This window comes from Thamnophis elegans, chromosome Z (genome assembly GCF_009769535.1).
Source record: "Thamnophis elegans isolate rThaEle1 chromosome Z, rThaEle1.pri, whole genome shotgun sequence".
Lineage (NCBI taxonomy): Eukaryota > Metazoa > Chordata > Lepidosauria > Squamata > Colubridae > Thamnophis > Thamnophis elegans.
Genome location: NC_045558.1, coordinates 96347102 through 96369178, shown reverse-complemented (window position 1 = coordinate 96369178; position 22077 = coordinate 96347102). Strand labels below are relative to the sequence as shown.

Sequence of the window (22077 nt, the reverse complement as noted above, 5' to 3'; positions counted from 1 at the left end):
ATTCGAAAATGATCTGTTTCAGGCTTCCGGATGGCGTCCTAGGGGCTGGGGGAGGCTGTTTTTGCCCTCCCATGCTTCAGGAAAGCCTCCAGAGACTGGGGAGGGTGAAAAACAGGCCCAACAGCCAATCGAAAGTTCAGAAATGATCCATTTCAGGCTTCCAGGGGGCTCCAGGGAGCTGGGGGAGGCCATTTCGTCCTCCCTAGGCTTCAGGAAAGCCTTTGGAACTTGGGGAAGGCAAGAAACAAACCCCGGGGCTTTCCTAAAGCCTGCGGCGGGTGAAAACTCCCCCACCCACCCAGGAGGTCGCACGCACATCCACAGATGATCAGGGGGCATTGCACTGTGGGTGTGGGGCACGCACGTGCACACTATTGCGCAGGCATGCACAATTTTGGCACGCGTTTACAAAAACGTGTGCCATCACTGGTATAGGTAGTTCTCAACTTACAACCATTCATTTGGTGACCGTTCAAAGTTACAATGGCACTGAAAAATGTGACTTATAAATAATCCTTGCACTTACAACTTTCACAGCTTCTTCCCGACTACATGAACAATATTTGGGCATCCAGCAACTAGCATGTATTTATAAAGGCTGCAAAGGTCATATGCTCACTTTTTGTGACTCCCCAGGTGTCTTCTAGTAAGAAAGATAATGGGAGAAAGAGGATTTGCTTAAAAACTGCTTGATTCCTTTAACAACTGCTGTGATGTGCTTAACAATCATGGCAAAAAAGGTTGTAAAATTGGGAAAAACTCACTTAACAACTGCCTTGCTTAACAACTGAAATTCTAGTCTTGATTGTGGTTGCAAGCTGAAGACAACTACCTGTAATAGTTCATACCAATGAGGTTTAAAAGCCTTTACAAGAGAATTTAGGTTTATATGCTTCACAACATGTGGACAATACAACAGAACAGCTGTACCAATTTTCTATGTCCCCAATGTAACAGAACTTCAACTGCATGCATTTCCCAGCATGTATTTCCTTCCCAAATTGCTGAAATTCTCCTTCTTTCACTTTCAAAATATGCAAATAAGCAATGGCACTGCAGTGGCAGAGCATTTCATTTCTACTTTAACATACCAGCCAAGATAAAGTCTTAAAGAAAAGTAAAAGGAAGTTAATTTCCCTTCACTCCTCAACAACATAGTTGTTGTTGGAGAATATAGAAGAAGAAATTTTCAGAACTATTTTGTAAAGCTCAGACTGCAATGCATGAGATACAAATATAATTACATTTCCTTATTGGATTAGTACCCCTTTAAAAACAAATACTGTAGTCTAGAATATATTCCAAAAACCTCACAAGGACTAACAGACATAAGAGCTATGTAATTTGGTAATGAATTTTCTCTAGAACAACTTTCACCTGTGCTAAATTATCACTTACTGTAGATTTTATTCAGAAACAAATATATAATGCAATCTGCTTCAAATAACTGACATATGACTGTGTTTACAAACATAATGGTCCATACTTTGTAGATATGATGGTTCAAGATGATTCTCAGATTTGATATTCCACATTTTAAAAGTCACTATCATCACTATCCAAGTTATTAAAATTCTATATGGCCAAAATACATAGTGTCATATCATGCTCCTCAGAGTTCTATATTTCAATCATGTACCATGTTGAAGATTTTCATACTACCTTGCAGATCATATGAGTTTTAATTCAGGTCCCATACCAACATAATTGGAGGCTTCGGCAATTAATTAATTCATTTTAGAATTTATATTGTGCCTTTAGTACAACATTCAAGGTGGCTTGAATGAAATCATAATGGGGAATACAAAATATAACAAATTAAGACAACTAAAGGTCCTTTCTTACATATCCAGTAGTTCACCTCCTAACCATAACTACTTTTCAAAAAGGCTTGTCCTGCTTTCTTTAGATACCTGAGCAGGTTTATTTAGACTTATATATTCCTTCATTTCTGTAAACTGAACAGCTTATGATATTACTGGGAATAAGTAAAAATAAAGATTAATTACTACAATTATCCATCAGTTAATTAAAGAAATTGCAATTCAGAAGTGACATTACTTTATTGTCTCAAAAGCCTTTCTAAAAAAACTGTATTTTCACAGCTCTTAGAAAATTGGGAGGTGAGATAAAATATTCCAAGGAAAGAGAGCCCTCAGCAAGGTGGTCAAAGACATAGTCAACCACTATGTATGTAAGGCTTAAAAATACTATTGGCACCTTGAATTAGGGTTTCTGAATCTGATATACTGGCACAGTGGCCATTTTAACTGGAGTTCAAGCAGATTTCCCAAATTGTGAAACACTCTTTCTATATTTAGTGGCATCCCGCTCCAAATAGGTTGTCCCAAATATTTCATATTAATGCTACCAGAATAGGTAACCATACTATAGGTCAGTGACCTAGAGGTTAAGTATGTGGTGGTGAATAGTATTGGTCTGCCGGGTGATTAGATCTGGCTTGCGGGGTTGCCTTGGAAACAACAAAGGACCGGCCCATGGCGCCTCTGCCAGCAAAAACAGAGCTCGGGAAGGCAGCATGTGGCCCTTGCAAGCTCCATTTTCGCTGGCAAAGAGTTGCATGACGCTGTTGCAGCCGAAAACAGAGTTGGGAAGCCTGCTTTTGCTGATAAGAGTGCTCGGCCACCACAGGTGCCCCCGACATGAGTGATGTCAAGCTGACCACACCTACCCTGGCCATGCCCCTGACCCCTCCAAGGTCAAACACAACCCTGATGTGGCCCTCAATCGAAATTGAGTTTGACATCCCTGACATCCCCGATCTAGAGTTTCAAGACAACAAGCAGGGATATATTTCCCTCCTGTTTCTGATAAACGTCACTTATCAAGGTGACCAAGTGAGCCTCAGTACAAAAGCTTAGATGAAATCTTGATTGAAATAAGTCCAGAAAATCAATTTTAACCAGTTACATTTGGACATACAAGGCCATAATTTCCTCAATCACCCATCCAAGAATGGAATATTTGAAAATGGCCCATAATTAGTTAATTGTTCTGGATCAAAGAATAGTTTTTAAGTATGTCAAGATCTTTTAGATCTTGAGTTGTCTTCTGGGGTGTTGGCTATTCCTGCCAGTTTGATGATGTCTGCAAATTTGATGAGTTTCCCTTCTATTTCCTCATGTATATTGTTTAAATGTAAATTAGTTTTCAATTTAAATCTAAATCTCAGTTAAAAAAATATAGTACTTGTATTTATAAAAAGGAAATTAAAAATACATTATATAATCGTAAAATAAGAAAAAAACAACATCATGTCAAAACATATTTGTTGCATTTTCAATATACTTGCCTTCTTCACAAATTAGCGCATTTAAATTACTGGAAATACATGAAGTAGATTACCACTTATCCTTAATTTAATAGGTTTTTTTAATTGTTATTTCAACATTTCACTTAATTAACTCCTTTTCCTGTACTTTAGTAGGATAATCACTATTGCTGTCCATTAGAGTCTTTATATTTGGTGCTATTTAGGATGGACCTCAATAAGAACTCAAGAATATCGAGTATTGCATAATCCGTTACAGTAAACCTATGACACATGTATCAAAGGTGACACACCATGGCATTTTGAATGTTACACCAGTATTCACTAACATCTGACAATAATTCTCAAAAGCATACTTCTTGTGTGATTTTTGGAGGCAGTAAAGGCTGCTTCAGGTTGCATAAGGCCTTCTTTTTTGAAGCAACTGGAGAATGCTCTTGCATGGCCTCTGAAGCCTCTGAAATTTACACAAGAACTTGACATGCTTTCACAGTTTTTGGAGGCTGCAGAGACAATGGAATAGCATTCTCCAAAGTTACTTCAAGAAAGAAGGCCTTGTGTGACCAGGAGCAGCTTCAGGTAGGCCATAAGGACATGTTAACAGAAAGAGCATTCCCCTGGGGCTAAGTGGCATGCAAAAAAAGTCCTGGGGAGTGCTCTGCTATGGGGAACAATTGTGTCATTCCCCAAAGCTTGGGGTGAGAGGAGGGCTTTTTAAGTGACAGCAGTGATGCTAAAGCTGAAGTCAAGATCTAAGCCTCCACTTCAGGCCCAGCCTTGGCACTGCTGAGTGGTATTGTTCAGGATGGCCTGAATGGAGGAGATAGAGAATTGTTTCTCTTTTGTTTTTTGTTTTTGTTTTTTTGGGGGCGGGGGGGGGGCATACCAGCAAAATCAAATTAGGCATTTTCCAAATGTTTGACATGACAGGCCCAAAATGTTTGCCATTACTGATATGTACTAGTTACTATATGCAAAACCAAGAAAAATAATAATAATTCAAAATGGGGAATGTCCTTTCATTTGCACAATTCCTTATGCTCCACTGCTTTCATCAATTTTATTTTCCATATTAGGTATTATTGGGAAAATATTTTTCCTGGAGTTAAGTAAAGCCTGTCCACTTTTTTAACTTAATTTTGAAAGTATACTATAAATTCAATTATTTTTTAAATAATAATTAAATGATTTATATTTAAACATTTTTAAATATAATTGTTTATGTTAAGCAGCTTGTGAAAACCTTTTGTGTGGATCCCCGAATCCCTTCAACTAAATAAAAAATAAACTTAAAACAGACAACAATAACTTAATATAAACAACAATATATTAAATCATACCTGAAGGCATCCAAGAATTATTTAGTGAAGAACCTGAAATTATCATTTTATAATAAAGGCAGTGATGGATACAATTATTTTCGAATGAATTTGAGTCGAAGATTGCTGAGGAAGTAGATAGTGTTCTCCATGCTGACAGCTCATTCGCCTATTTACTTAATCTGGATCCTTTTAGATTGTGAAAGGACCAGGGGAGTGACCTACAGTTAAGTTCAGACCATGCTGTTAAAGGTAAAGGTTCCTCTCGCCCATATGTGCTAGTTGTTCCAGATTTTAGGGGGTGTGATCATCTCTGTTTCAAAGCCGAAGAGCTAGCATTGTACGAAGACATCTCCATTATCATGTGGCCAGCATGACTAAATGCCAAAGGTGCACGGAACGCTGTTGCCTTCCTACCAAAGATTGTTCCTATTTTTCTAGTTGCATTTTTTCATGCTTTTGAACTGTTAGACTGGCAGAAGCTGGGACAAGTAACGGGAGCTCACTCCAGTTACGTGGCACTAGGGATTTGAACCGCCGAACTGCCGACCTTTCTGATCGACAAGCACAGCGTCTTAGCCACTGAACCACCATGTTCCTAACTGTTATGTCCCTAACCCATGCTGTTAGCCTCTCTAAAAGTGGTGGTGCACACACACCCCTTAACAGTCCATTCATGGACCAAATAATCTTTGACAGGTACTAACCAATCTTCAATCTTCCCTTTTCAGAGACGGTTGTTGAGAAAGGGAAGATTGGTCTGCAACTGACAATGCCGGAGGAAACAGATTATCTACACCAGCGGTGTCAAACTCAAGGCCTACGGGCCAGATCCAGCCCGCAATGTGATTAGACCTGGACCACAGAGCTGTCCTGGAAACAGCAAAGGACTGACCTGCAGTGCCTCAGCCTAGGCCAATTGGGCACTGACCTACAACCTGTTGGCAGCCATCTGGGCCGAAATGTGGTCAGCCTTAGATCCATGAGGCTGGCCTGGAGTCAGTGAAGGGCCAACCCCACTCGCCCCCCTAGGCACATGCACAGGAGGTAGTGAGCACACCTGGGGTCTGGCGTTCCTGGGGACCATCTTGTCACACAGGCTGACTGAGTTCTGAGCTCTTCCCTTTCATCCAAGATGTCAGCGCTCACTGCTTCCTGTGCATATGCCCAGGGGGTGGGGCGAAAGAAGTGGGGTGTTATCTCGCTGGTTCCAGGACAGCTACGCACATCAGATATAAAGCAGATAGGTATCTACAACTTGGGGACATTCAGTCCCCAAGTTGTAGATCAGTGCCAGGTTGGCCTGTATCAGGCCAAGGTGATACAGGTTGGCCCTTTGCTTTTTCCAGGGCAAATCACATGGACGATGGGGAGAGTTTGGTAACGCTGCTGGTAGCCATGCTGCCGGCAGCAGTGGCTTTTCCATGCTGGGGCTGGGGCCATCCCAATGAAAGAAAAGCCTCACGGGTTGAGAGGCCAGGCTCAGAAAGGGATGAGAGGAAGGGGAAGTGCTTTCTTTTATACTGGGACAGCCTCCTCCTCCATTGGAAAGCACATGCTTGGCGCCTGTAGACTCCCACATCTTTTGAACCATCAGGCAGGAGTTCCACCAAACCTGGTCTGGGTTTCCTGATCTGCAGGTGGAGAAAAGGCTGCCGGAGCCTTGTCCTAGGCCCTGCACTCCAAGGCAGCACCTGTAGATGGGGCTTGGCCAGGGGCATCCCTAGGCAAGGCTGCGAGCCATCGCATCTAGATGGTGCAGCAGGTTAGAGGTGAATTTGGGGTGAGCTGCAGGGGCTGTACCCTGGTCCGGTGCTTAGGTGAGTGGATCAGACACTTCAGCTTGGGTGTCTGGCGAGGGTGCCTCTGAGCATGTGCACAGCGCTCTTCACTTGCTTGGTCTGGGTCGGGGTCTGCAGCCGAGAAGCCTGGCCATTGCTTTCCAAAAGGAGGTGGTCCCAGTGAAAGGGAAGCCTCGTGGACTGCAAAGCCAGGCCAATGAGTGGAGCATGGAGGCTCTGGTGTGGATGGGGCGCTGATCTATTCTACAACCTAGTGGAGGCCATCTGAGCCAGAACATGATCAGCTTTATATCTGACTTGAGAGGCTGCCCTGCTGCCCCGCCCTGCCTCTTGGGCATGGGGCATGCACCCACAGGGCCTAGCGTCCATAGGGACTGTCATGCCCCACAGGCTGACTGTTCTCAGCACTTTCCTTTCACACAGAATGCCAGTGCTCACTGCCTCTGTACATGCCCAGTGGCTGGGACTGAGGCAGTGGGATGGTCTTTTGCTGATTCAAGGGCAGCTGCATGGATTGATCCTAATCTGATCATGTTCTGGCCTGGATGGCCGCACCAAGTTGTAGATGCCCAGCTTGCCTGTCTGGCCTCACAGTCCCCTTTCACTGGGACCACCCCTCCCTGGTGTGGAAAAGCCATGGTCAGTGGCTGTGCTGCTAATCTCTCATTCCTTCTGAGCACAGAGGAAGATTGGGATGGCATGAAAAGCGTTTGCAAGGCTTTGGAGCAGCAAAATCCCTTAGTTCAAGCCTTCCATCAGCTTGCAAATGGCTTTTGTACTGTCCCAATCTTGGCATGAAAAGCATTTGCAAGTCAACAAGACTTTGGGGCAGCAAAATCACCTTGCTTGAAGCCTCTCATCAGCCTTTAAATGCTCTTTGTCCTGAGACTGGAATAGTGTAAAAGGTGTTTTCAAGCCAATGGGAGGCATCAAGCAAAGCAAATGCTGCCCCAAAATCTCATCATCTTGCAAATGTTCTTTGGCCAGATTTGGTACAAGCCTCAATTCACAGAGAATAGAGGCCTAAACTACTGTAGTGCAAGATCAGTAGTGCAAAATTTTGTCTGGCCCATCATAGGTGCCCCTCAATGTGAGCGATTTTGAGCAGTTCAGGTTGAGTTGTCCATGCCCATCTAGTCACATGACCACCCAGCCATGCCCACCTGGTTCTTTGTGGGTGACCATAATGCTGATCTGGCCCTCAATGAACTGAGCTTGATACCTCTGATCTAAGACCAGGGGTCACCAACTTTTAGGACCTCAAGGATGACTAAATTCATAATTTTAATCCTGCGGACCACTAATATGATTTTTTAAAAAGGTAAATAGTATTTAGTGCAATATAAAAATGCAAATAATTTTTTTGCATACCATCAAAATTTTCTCACAGACCACCAGTGGTTCACAGACCACCAGTTGGTGACCACTGATCTAGACTTATTTGAGTTGGATTTAGTACAGGATTTTGTTGATAATTTTGGGGCAAAGTTAGAATGCTTGTGGGATCCAATGTGAAGATCTAGAATATTCATGCTGATTGATAATTATGGAAGGTCCAGTTAGATGGTACATTGGTGGTATAAGGTTGTATTAGCCTAATGTGATGAAGGTGGCCTTGAAGAGCAGAGGAAAAATCCGTTAGCAAGACAATGATGAGATAAACAAGATATAAGCCAAGATAGAAAATAATTTATAAAAACACCTTGGACAACCCTAAACCCTTAATTCTCATTGAGATAAAAGAGGAAGGGGAGCACATCGAGACTTACAAGACTGATGTCAACTCAATAAGGCAAACCAGACTAAGAAACAGACATCATGCAGACATAACACGTCATTTAGAACACAGAATATCTACAATAACAGATTCTTGGTAGCACAAAACCTGGTTTACAAAGCACAAACATGCTAAATTAAAGCTGAACAAGCCACAGAATGAGTTACATTAATACTGTATCTGAGCTTACTTACCTGCGATCCTGAAGTTAGCCTGGACGCCAAACAAAAATTTTCAAATTATCTTATTTCATCCAAGGTTTCTGAAAAATAAAATATCACCATCTGATTATTCCAAAGATATCAATCATTCTCATTTCACCTCATTTTACTGGTATCAATCAGTCTCATTTTACCAGACTATGCCTTTCTTTAGAACAACAGGAACCATAGTGTCCCTCAAGATGCAGACCGATATATCTGGTAATTTTGTAAAGGTCAATGATGCAGCTTGTCATTATTTCCCAACTATACACGTTAGCACGGTTCACACAATCTGCTTAATCTTAAATTCAACTTGTAAACATAATAATATTCAGGAACTCGGGAAGTAATTGCTGGATTCAATGAACTCATACAATTTTAATCTTTTCCTTTTAGAAGAAGGATATTGAGAGGGTAATAAACTTGCAGTTCCAAAGATCCTTGAAGAAAGTGAATTGTCAGGTTTCAGACTAGCTTACAGTAGGCAGGATACAACTTATCATTGATTATTATAATGGACACAGAATGGGAATTTGTCTATTCTAACAGATCTCACAGGGTGGGCATGCTCCATATCCCTTCTGTGAAACAATGCCAACTAAAAGATGCAGGAAATGAGACTTCTCTATTGTGGTGCTTGTTCTTTGGAACAGCATCCCCCTTCAAATCTAGATGGCCCTGACCCTGTTAGCTTTCTGTAAAGATTTGGTTTAAGCTTAGGCATCAGGGTTAGAATGTTAATGGAATCAGACATGTATGAGATTTTGATTGAGAGCTAGTTTTTTAGAGGTCACAAGGCTGAGATGAGCGGATACATAAATTCAAGAAAGAAATTAATGTATTTATATAACATGCTATACTCACATAAAAATAAATTAGGGCTTGCTCTGATTTATTCAACTTGCTAAGACAATGGCTGACTTAACACTATATTCTGAACTACGGGTAGCCAATGCCCATTTATATTAGTTGGAAGTGTTTTGCAAACCAGCCAAAAAAGCAATTCAACGCATACAACAGTCTCCAAGAAATAAGTTTACTTTTCCACTATGTCCACAACATAGCTTGAATTTGATTGTAATTGAGTCTTGCAATCATCAAGCCAGCCTTTTCCTCAAATTCTCAAAAGGAACTGAGAATGACTATAGGAATGCCCCACTGTCCCTGTAGCATAGACAAGACAATGGTATGAAAATAACTGCAATTGACTTAGCCTGCTATTAGTATCTTAAAACACTAGACTGATATAGTTTACACATTATGCTACATAGTTTTATTTTATTTGAAGTTTTATTTCATAATGGCTTCTTTAATCATAATGGAATAGGTTGATTTACAAAAAGTTGTTGTTAGTTGCGAAGTTGTGTCCGACACATCACGACCCCATGGACAACGTTCCTCCAGGCCATCCTGTCCTCTAGAGTCAATTTAAGCTTACAAAACATACCAAGCCATTAATCAGAGTTTGAAATCACAATGATTTCATCCAGGATGCAACCAACTTTGTGATTTAGTGCAATGTATGAATCAAACCTTCATGTCAGGATTATCAACTCGTGGCTGATGGCAACTTGTAATCTTGCTACACATCCTGGTCATCACCCAAAGTGCTCCCAGCTCCCTTTATTTTTAATTCCATTTTTATGAAAGCTGTGCTTTTGTGTGAGGTGGGGTGGTGGCGTGTTAAAGGTAAAATAAATGCCATATGGGCTTCAACTTATCCTAAAAGGAATACTCTTTGTGGCATCATGATCTCATCTCCTCAGCACTTTGTGTAAGCTAAGTGCAAGTCGTGGCTGAAAAAATGTTTCCAATCTTCAATTTGCCTAAATAACCTTTTATGTTGTGTCCAGGATGCATATGTTCATCCAGCTGTGTGCAGTTTGTTCTGCTTCTTTGTTTTCTGAAGGAAAAGTGCTCTGTACATGTTCAGAGCCTGTCTTCTTTACAGAAAACAAAACTACATCCCTATCACTTCTCTGTACATTCCAGGATGAAGTTAGGTTCAAAAGCTTACACTTGGTGAGCATCCAAATTCAAATTAAGGCCCCAAAGAAACAAAAAAATTACTCTCTGCAGGAGATAAACTAGTTCCTTTTCCAGTCATTTAAATAACCCTCTTAACATGCAACTGCCTGGCTGGCTCCCAATTCCCACTATCCCTGCACCCAACATGGATTTTTCCTGCTGACTCAGGATATTTGCAGCTGCAAAACAAACCATGGCCGAAGTCCATAGCAGAAAGGGAGTCAAGATGCACCTGGAGGCAAAGGGGTGGCTGAAGGGGTGCAGCAGGGAAGTCCCTGTTTGATACGGTAGTGTGGCATAAAAACCAGATTCAGGCATAAAGGCAGAAATTTGGATGCGTGGGTATGAGTATATGCTGCAAAAGAGACTTGGAGCCAACAACTGAAAGAATCCATGTGGCTATAATAAATCTTAAGAGATTTTTAAAAACTGTACAAGGGAAGGGCTTGGAGTTGCAACTGCGATTTATTGGCAGGGATAAGATAAATGTGGAGGGATAAAACAAACGGGATCATAAGCAAACTTTTAAAATCCAACCTTCACAACTTCAATTTAGCTTTCTTTGGGTTGCAAAAAAACACTGTTTAATTTTTAAAAAACATAGGAAGCTCTTAAGATGATAGATTCTGAAGAGTGTTGCTAAATGCTTGGTAATATTGCTAAACCCAAAGTAAGTGCTTATTGGGACATTCAGAGTTCAGAGGATAAATCTTCCCACAACTAACCATTTTGGAATTTATCATGGTACAAACCTAATCATACCTTTGGCCCTATACCAGTGATGGCGAACCTTGGTTCCCTCAAGTGCCAAAAGTGTGCATGCGCGTGCATTAGCATGTGTTCATGTGTCGACAGCCATAATCCAAGGCCCCACCCTTTCACATGCAACCCCCCCCCCCAATACTCTCCCGTCCCCATGCATGACCATTTTGGTGCTAGCAGGCCTCCCTGAAACCTCCTGGGACCAAAAACGGGATGAGGGAGGTCACATTCGCCACCCCCGTTTTTGGTAGTAGGAGGCTTCAAGGAAGCCTGTTAGCACCAAAATGGGATGGGGGCGCTGCACCCTCCCTACCCCCGATTTTGGTGCTAGCAGGCTCCCTGAAACCTCCTGGAACCAAAAAAGGGGGGGGCACCGCATCCCCCACGCATGTGCATGCTTCTCCCAGTAGACCCAAAAATCAGCTGGCCGACAGGAAGCATGCATGCATGTGCAGTGGAACTGATCTGGGTAATGGCTCATGTGCCCGCAGAGATGGCTGCACATGCCACCAGAGGCACGTGTGCCATAGGTTCGCCATCATGGCCCTATACTGATGTGCCCTCAAAATATTTTTAATAACCTAAGTTATTACTAAGGTCTAACCGTTTTAAAAGTCATTCTTTTCCCCCTTATCATTCTTGTGGAAATTCTCGAGAGTATTTTTTTATCAAGCCTTTGAAGTTGACGTTATGTTGGCACCATCTTTTCTGTACAGTATTTATTACTGTTGATGAGATGTTTATTGATGGGATAAAAGATATGTTGTAAGATTTTGTTTTTATGATTACTGATGTCTTAAAATTACAACAATATAGAAATTTTGTTAAACAAACACATTTATGTAGTATCAAAAATATTTTGTATAATATAATTCTTAAAATTCATAGATAGTCCTTGACGTATGACCAAATTTGCACCCAAAATTTCTGTTGCTAAGTGAAAAATTAGTAAAGTATATGTTTTGCCCTATTTTTATGACCTTTCTGGGCCACAATTGTTAAGTGAACCACTGGGTTTGTTAAGTTTAGTAACACAGTTGTTAAGCAATTCTGGCTTCCCCATTCACTAGCAGGTTATAAAATGTGATTACATGATCTTGGAACACTGCAACCATCAAAAATATGAGTCAGTTGCCAAGCATCTGAAATTTGATCACATGATCATGGCGATGGTGCAATGGTCAGTGCCATTGTAACTTCAAACAGTCATTAAATGAACTCTTCTAAATCAAGGACTAACTATTAGCATTTTCTAAGCAACACTGCCACAATAAGGAGGATATGTTGGAAAGAGCGTTGACATGTTTTTTTGATCTTACATAGAAATTAACTACAATATATGTTTATAATTAAAGTTTTTTTTTAAAAAAGAAAGATAAAAATCAATACAAACTAACATGAAGTAAGAAAAAGAAAGAAATCAAAGAGAAAGTTAAATATGCAAGAAGAAAAAAAGAAAATGGAAAATGGAAAAAAGATACAAAGAAGTGACTGAAGAAGCTTATTGAATGAGAAGTGATACAAAGAAATAGCTTCCTTCTTTATAAGACCTTTATAGTAATTAGAAATACAATTATAAATTTACTCTATGAAAATAACTTTATTTATTCTATAGCCCATCCTGTCCAATTTTGGATTTTTAAATCTGAAATTCACGTTTTTCTGCTTCAAAACATCTATAAGAGGTTTCCAGGCAGTAATAAATGTAGAAATTGTTTTTTCTCTCCTCAAAGGAGCCAATTTAGCCATCTCAGTAAGCACCATCATCTTTAGTAACCATTCTTCCATTATTGATAAAGCTGAATATTTCCATCTTTATTCTTACAATAATCTCATTTCAGTTATCATATACAAAAGCAAAATTTCACTATTTTTCCCAATTACTTGTCCAATCCCAAAAGAAAATCCTTCTTTATTAATTGTGAATTAGTCTTTTAAAATCTTCTGAAACAATGTAAGTATTTGAATTCAGAGTTTTCTCATTTTTTACATTTCCACCAAATGTGATAAAATGTCCTTGTTATTCACATTTCCAGCATAACTGTTATGCCTTTATGCATTTTCCCTGTGAAATATACAAATGGAACATCATTTTATAAAAACTCTCTTTAGGATAATTACATAATATAAATAATATAAATTTCAATTACTTCAAAATTTTACCATACGTTCTTTATTGTACATTCTATGAATAGTTCTTCTGTTTCAAATTTCAATAAAAATACTTTTATTTTAGAAATTATCAGTTCATTAGTTTTACACATTTCTATTTCAAACTCAGTCTTACAACCATAAATTATTTTGTCTACTTTAAATCTTTCTAGTAACTATAAATAAGAGAACATTTACAACTATGTCCGTCTGCCACCACTAGTTCATTTCTCGATTTTATATTATATTCCTCTTCACAAAATTTTAGTAAGGCGAAAGATTTATACAATCTGAAGAGAAATCAGAGTATAAAATTTTAGTATCTTGTGATAGGTTAGCCATTTGGGTTTGTTTATTATTTCTATATAAAATGCTACTTGTGCTGAGAATGACAAATGTGTTTTCAGACGCAATCTGGGTTTGTATCTGTTATATATTCTCAATAAGGCACATTTAACATAATGATTTGTAAAATCCACATTAATCTTGCCCTTATTGTATCACAAACATCCATTTCACCTAAATCTCATGTCATATTTTTCTACCTCCAAAAGCAATATGTTTCTCAGCAACTACTTTCATTCAAAGTTCCATACAGTAGGCTGTAAAATATAATTTCAAATCAAGTAGAGCCAATTTTCCTCTTGTTTTTGCATCTTGTAACATCATATATGCCACTCTTTAAAAGGTGCATCAGATGCCAAAACAGACATTTTCTGAAACAAACACATCACTCTGGCAAGATACTCATTTTTATCAGAGAAATTCTTCCCAGCAATGAGTTATACTTTTTTCCACATTAGTACATTTTTATTATTTTTTTCTACATTTTAACAGTTACTTTTAAATAGTATACAATTTATGTCTATCATAGCAATATCCAGACATTACCTTTAAAAATTTTAAACTGCTTTATTCATCTCTTAATTTCACACTTTTATTAACATCTTCATTTTCTATTCATTAATCCTGAAACCTACTAAAATATCAAATTCTTTTAATCTGTCCATTAATATTTCAATTCCTTTTAAAGGATTTTCCAGTACCAAAGTCATCAGCAAAAGCCCTTAATACACAAGGGTTTCCCCCACTAAATTTTACTCCCAACTCCTCTCATCTTATTGAGATGTTGTATATCTCTAGTCAGCATTTCAAAAACTTAAATAAACCAAAGACGAAATAGTGGGCATACCTTTCTTGTTACTTTGTGTAATTCACAGGGTTTTGGTACATTTCCATAAACAATTATTTGTGCTTTCTATGAAGTATAAATAGATCTTACCTATCTTATAAAGTCCAAAATTAATAACTTCCAAAACGTTCAACAAGGAATTTCAGTTCAAATGATCAAAGATGGATATTCTCTTTATCTTCCCTATCAGAAGGACACACATCAAATATAAAAGCCTGAATCAATATTTTTATTTTCACTCAGAAGTGTTTATTTCATTGTACTTTATTTTAAACTATTGTATGCTATCTTTTAAAACAAAAGCTTTGTAATGAGATTAACAATATTGTGACATTGTAAAATTGAATGACAACTATTTTTTATTAAGAGGAAATGAAAAGAATAGTCAAAAGGGCATGACAGATGAGAGCTAAACTTGCCCTTTGACCCTAAGAGCTCTAAGCACAAACATCTGCACAGCTGGTGTCCTCCAGATATAATGGGAACCTAAATGCCGTCCAGAATGATCAGTAGTCATAATAATAGGGAATTTGAGGAATTGCTTAGTTAGAAAATCTAGAAATAGTATTCTAGCATATCTGAGGCACTAAGTTAGTGCCTATTGTTTATGTGGTCTTCTGATTAGGAGAGAAATAAGAGGTTGAGAGCTAATCTTCATGATCTTTCATTCTATGGGGAATTACTGGTGAGCATCTCTGAGCAAAATCTTAATTATCATTCTGTACAGCTTACACATCCCTCCTCATTCAGCTTTTTTCTTTCCCTGATTCACACATCACATTAAACTATGGTTATATAACTACAATTTAAAGTGTGATGATAACCATCACAGTTTGCACAAGATATTAAGCCCAAGTGGAACAAATCACAGTATATTCTCATTTAAAAAAAAAAAAAAGTGGACCTGACCTCTTATCACAGAGAACTGCATAAAAAGACCATTTTAAAAAAACACTGAAATAACTTATTCCTCCAAAGAAATATGAGGAATATTTTAAAAATTGAACTCAGGTATGTGAGATATGAGTTCTTTTTTAAATTCCAAAATCCTGAATCCAGTCCTATTCATACCATAACTGTCTTTCTTCATAATGATAAAAATATGAGAAACTCAAAAAATACCTGAAGATACCCAAATAATGCATGAAAACCTGTTAAAGTTAAAGCAGAGATGTCTGCCTGTATTAAAATAGTGTTTAAAGCATGGATATACAATCTGAAACTCTCTTAAGTTTTTTACCCAATCCTAAGAATACTTTCTCAGTTGCCCCCGATTTCCAACAAATTAAAATCTAAATAAAAATTATTGCTTTAAAACTGAATGATAAGTGAAAGGGTTGAGTTTGGAAATCAAAAGGAAGAGTTTAAGAAAACTAGAATACATTTTATTTCAGATGGTCCACTTTCTCCTTTTATCAAATGCCCATTGCCCAAGCCCAAATGCTCATTGCCTAGCCAAAATATTTCCCTGACACATCCAACAAATAGCATGCATGACTTTGAATCCCAGTAATATGATGCAAAAAAACATACAACATAAGGTATTTTCTGAATTAACCATTGCCACAAGTCACCCTCCCAGAGTCCTAAAGTAATCAGGTAAGAGGATGCTTTATTGGAAACAAACCATTTGTTTAATTATCAGAGAAACAATAAAGAAATCCAATGGAATCAAGTGAAGAAAAATCCAGTTAGAGATCACTAGTTATTTACATTCTCTCCTGATAATAAAAGAGCCTCTAAAACCTAGAATTGTGGGCATAGGTAAGATATTCATTTATTTTGCAAACCTATTTAATTCACATTCCCTTATTGAGATATAATCTTAAAAGTGTACATAGTGTTAGGGGAAATGGATATGGAAACTGGTTTGGGATTTGATGTCTTTTTTTAATGCAAACTAATACAGAACTGAATATTATCTTTTGCCCAGAAATGTAATGAAACTGAAAAGTGGCAGATTCAACATCACTTCTCAGGGTTCCAGGACAATTATGTCATGCAGTCGAAAGGATAATGCAAGGTACAGAATTTAGTTTCTTGAAAATATCAAGAAACCACTCAAACCACTCAATTTAAACATCAACCATGGAATTTGATATTAAAGTCTTATTTTGTTCCCTTTCCCCTACCAGCTCTTTTTTTAATATCTTAACTGATTAAGATTATGTAAAGTTTGAAAATTTGCTAATTGTATGAGCTTTGACTTAACCTATTAAATTTTATTAAATAAAAATCCCAGCCTACGATCAATTTTGGATACAGTATTTTTTAATGGTTAGCTTGGCTTACGTTGTTTTTCTCTTCTGTGTGTATTTTTAAAGTCAGTTTCCAACTCTTACACCGGAAAAATGTGCTTCAAAATCAACATGGGCAATGCTTACTGAAATGAAGAACCCAAAGAAGCAATGAATAAAATTTTCAAGCCGGCTCCAAAGCCTGCATAGCTTCTCTGCCCTTTCCCATGACTTACAAAAAGCAGGGAACTCATCAGGAGAAAGGAAAAGAGAACCCATGCCAATCTGATGATTTATACAACTGAGGAAAAACAACTATATTTAAAGGAGTGTAAAATGCAGAGTGCATAGTTACAGAATCTTTACTTAAATATGGAACATACCCAGCCTAATACGCAGTTCAAGAACAATGCTGACAAACCAGAAAAAAGATTCAGAAGAGAGGTGACAAACTAGAAGAGCAGCTGCAAGTCCAGTGGCATCTTGAAGACCAAGACTGCTTGCACTCATGACATTAACACTCAGAAAAAGTGACAGATAACTGAAAGGGAATCAAATTGCATGTTCTCTTTGAGCACCAATTTAAGCACAAGTCACTTTCAAGCCTCACGTGCAAAAATGCCTCTACAGATTGCATCATACACTTACCAGAAGAAGAACTCACATCATTAAATGTTAAGGCAGAAAGAGATCTTGATGCCAATTCCATCAGAGTAACACAAAGAAGCCTGATATGTTAATAGCATGAAGGAAATAGGTATCCTAGTGCTTTAAAGTTTCTGAACCCTTTTGTATATTTGTATTGCTGCATAAATGTGACCTAAAATGTGATCTGTTCCCCATGTAAGTCCTGAAACCACATAAAGAAAACCCAACTAAACAAATGAGTCAAAAGTATTACACTTGTTTATTTATTCATTGAGGAAAATGATCCAATGTTACATATTTGTGTGGCAAAACTCTGAGAGCTAAAGTTCCTGGGAGCTCAGGTGATTTTCTCATTCAGATTTCCAGTCCATGTAAAAGGACTAAGAGAAAAAAGAAAACCAATAATAGGTTGGCTACAAAATACTGGAAAAAAATGTTGCTTTGGGATCATGGTTGAAAATATTTAGATGATGAACTACGGAATGAGTTGCACCTCCTAAGAACTGGTAAAAATACACATTTGGTCAAAACATGTCATGATTGATGAGAATAGTTTTAAACTGAATAAAAGAAAAGTTTTGCACTCTAAAAACCACTGCAGAAAAGTTGTTGAAAGAAAGTCTTTTAAAGAAATATCAGAAGGAATATTGGTTCATAAAGTTTATGGTATTTCCTATCCATATATAAATGTTTAGGGAATAGAAAATAAGTTAGATGAGTTTGAATTAATACCATCTAGCAAGTATGTTTGTTTGTTTATTAAATTTATATTGTACCAATCTCATGGACCACGATGACTCTGGATGGTTTATAATACAATAAACATAGAAATATAAAAACAACTATAAAAAGATTATCTGATAGCATGACTCTAATGAGTGGAATATAATAACTGAAGGACTCTATTTCTTCAAAAGGAAAAGAAAGGGAGGATAAATAGAACTATGTTAAAAATATCCATTCTTTAGAAACACACATAAAAGAATTTGGCAAAACTGAGAAAGCATTTGGATTAAATTAAGCAGAGGAATAAATAAAAGCAATACTGCTATTGGTGTCTGCTATCACCCTCCCAACCCAAGAGATGTGGATGATGCCTTCCAAAAGCAAATTGCAAATATTTTTTTAAAAAGGCATGAAGTCATAGTGATGGGAGAATTTAATTACCCCAACATCTGCTGGGAGACAAATGTTTCCAAGTGTGTCTCTTCCAGTAAATTCCTGAGTTATTTTACTGACATTTCTCTTTTAGAGAATGGGGGGGGGGGGGGGGAATCACAAAAGTATCTACAATGTCTGATTATATATTAATTAATAAAGGAAACAGTTGAGAAATGGAAGTAACAAAAACACAGGGAGAGAATTACTGCAATACTAGTGTCTTGATTCTAAAAGGAAAAAAAAACAAGCAAAGGTTAAACACTTAAACGGGACTTTTTAAAAAAGGTCTTATCAAACCCAGTACAACGGTAAGTTGGATCCTATGAAAGGAGAAATTAAGAGGAAAAGAGGTGTATTAAAAAAAATGGGAGGAAAGATGATTCAGCAAACTATAAATCAGTTGGTCTGACATTAATACTGGGAAAATTCTAGAATATATCATAAAAACCTCAATTTGTAAATCCCTTGGAGGGGGAATGAATTAAATTCAGAAATTCTAGGGTCATAATAGCTTGAGGCTTTAGTCTGACTATGTTTGGAGCATATCAAGTTGGAGAAGGCTGTTTTAGACTGTAAAATCTTTTTCTTCCATATTCTGAAACAATCCTGTGAATAAGTGTCACTACACATTAAACAAACTCAAATTGCAGGAGATGGAAACGAGCCAAACATTTGAACGATTATAATTTATTTAAAAGATGATTAAGCTTCACGTGATGAGCTATATGAGGCAATCCTCGGGCTAAGAATGTGTGATTTATAGACAACTCGTACTTAAAAATGGGCTGCCTATTTCTAAATATGGCGGACATTTTCCTTCTTTGAGCTAATGAACTGCAGCAGCCACACAATGTTTTCATGAACTGCTGAAGCTCCATGTTTTTAATATACAGTCTGTTTTCAGCAATTCAAGAAAACATGGCATAGCTTCAGAGGTTTGTCAGCTCAAGGAAGGGGAATGCCATCTGCCATTTTAGAAATAAGCAGCCCATTTATAAGTATGAGTTCTGATCGTACATACAGATTTAAGTTAAAAGCAAACTTAGGAATGGAACTGATTCTTAACTGGATTACCACTTGTATACCCAAATTTCCAAGACAAGGCTGCAATGGATGGCCTAAGATCTAGTCTTAACACAAGAAATTCAATTAGAACTCTTCCCAATGTTTAAGTTCTATACGCATCTTACTCAAGCGACTTACCATTCCCACCCATTTCCCACTTTTCTTCCTTTAGCATCACATTTGTAGATTGATCTAAATTATCAGTCAGCACCTATCTGGATGAGAAGAAAAGGATAGCACATCAGATAACAGTGCTAATTGACTTGTGTGAGGATTCTGCCCTACTTAGCTTAATGTGGAAAACACTTTACAGTAGGTAAGGATAGTACAAGTCCATTACTCCCCAAACACAAAAGGGGGGGGGGGGTTGTCTAGTCAGGATGTGCATGTGAGTAACAGGAAGACAGTAGTGAGTATAGGTATAAATATATATTGGCTGGTCTTGCAGATGTGCTGGCAGACAATAGCATTTGCAAAAATGGATTACAGAACAACTGCATTTGCTAACACATTTAAACATATATTTTTTTGCTTTTGAACTTTGCATATGGCTTATAAAAGCATATTTACTTACTTTAATATTTTATTTTATTCATTTATTTTCTGCATGTTCAAAACGCTATTGGTTTCAGTCTGAAAACAGTTCATTCCCCACTCATTCATTCTCAATCTGATCTCTTGTTTTATTACATACTTACGTTCTCCATTCCCATTGCATTCAGTTAATTTTTATGCTTCTTTTGATACATCTTTTATTTGTATATGGATGTAGGCAAGCTCTTATCCCCAACCACTTTCACTTTCAATAAACAATCATGTCTCACAAGACCGCATATTAGAATAGAATAAAATAGGATAGAATAGAATAGAATAGAATAGAATAGGGAATGGGAATGGGAATAGAACGGAATTGAGAATGGGAATGGAACGGAACAGAACAAAACACCATAACAGAGTTGGAAGGGACCTTAGAGATCTTCTAGTCCAACCCCCTGCTTAGACAGGAAACCCTACTACCACTTCAGACAAATGGTTATCCAACATCTTCTTAAAAACTTCCAGTGATGGAGCATTCAAAACTTCAGGAGGCAAGTTGTTCCACTGATTAATTGTTCTAACTCAGGAAATTTCTCCTCAGTTTTAAGTTGCTTCTCCCCTTGGTTAGTTTCCACCCATTGCTTTTTGTTCTACCCTCAGGTGCTTTGGAGAATAGTTTGACTCCCTCTTCTTTGTGGCAACATCTGAGTTATTGGAACACTGCTATCATGTCATCCCTAGTCCTTCTTTTCATAAGACATATCCAGTTCCAACAACCGTTCTTTATGTTTTATCCTCAAGTCCCCTAATCATCTTTGTTGCTTTTCTCTGCACTCTTTCTAGAGTCTCAACATCTTTTCTACATTGTGGCGACCAAAATTGGATGTAGTATTCCAAGTGTGGCCTACCAAGGAATATAAAGTAGTATTTCCACTTCACATTTAAGTGATTGTCTACTAGTACTCCAAGATTTCTCTCACAGTCACCACTATTGAGCAAGGTACCACATATACTGTACCTATGCATTTTGTTTTACTTGCCTAAAAGTAGAATCTTACTTTTTTCACCATTGAATTTTATTTTATTAAATAGTGCCCAATGTACAAGTCTGTCAAAATCCTTCTGTATCTTAAGCCTGTCTTCTGGAGTGTTGGCTATTCGTGCTATCTTGGTGTCGTCTGAAAACTTGATGAGTTCCCCATTTATTCCCTCGTCCAAATCATTGATGAATATGTTGAAGAGTACTGGGCCTAAAATAGCCCTGGTGTATCCCACTGCATACCTCCTTCCATGTAGATGCAGTTCCATTGAGGGCTACACATTGAATGCAGTTGGTAAGCCAGTAATGAATCCATCTGGTGGTGATGCTGTCTAACCCACAGGTTTCTATTTTATCAAGTAATAGGCTATGATCTAACAATTATATTGTTCACTATGTTACCAGTATTTGCTCATATTAACTTTTCCTTTATTTCTCTGACTTTTAAAAATATTTATTAAGGAAAATTTTTACTTACTTGCTCTATTTTTTCCTACTTGCATAAAATTTGCAAGTGTTTAGTTTTCTTGGTCTTCAATATATACATTTTTATATCGACACTCCTTTTTGTATTACCCAATCTATCTTAACATTTAGTGCAACTCATATGGATTCTCTGCCAGTAACACAGAATAATTATATTTAGGGTGTGCAAAATCACCATGTCCAGGATATCTCAGTGTACTTACGATTCAGAGGATTTACCATCTTCTGGAACACCGTGGTCCAGAGGCGAAAAAAACCACTTAAAGAGTTCTGTTCTATTTCATTCCCGAATTAGTTAGTTTTTGCATTATCTCTAGCTTACCTACAAAAAATAACACCTTCCTACTCACAACATTCACCAGATCTACATACCTATTC

General features: G+C 37.7%; 1 protein-coding gene across 5 annotated transcripts in view; it reads right to left on the bottom strand.

Annotated features, from left to right (window-relative positions):
• Positions 1-22077, bottom strand: part of THRA (thyroid hormone receptor alpha) — a 169831-nt gene that overhangs the window by 115244 nt on the left and 32510 nt on the right. For all 5 annotated transcript variants that reach the window (XM_032236929.1, XM_032236928.1, XM_032236932.1 and 2 more), the window contains exon 2: positions 8385-8452. The gene's annotated coding sequence lies outside the window, so the exon portion shown is untranslated. The remainder of the gene's footprint in view (positions 1-8384; positions 8453-22077) is intronic.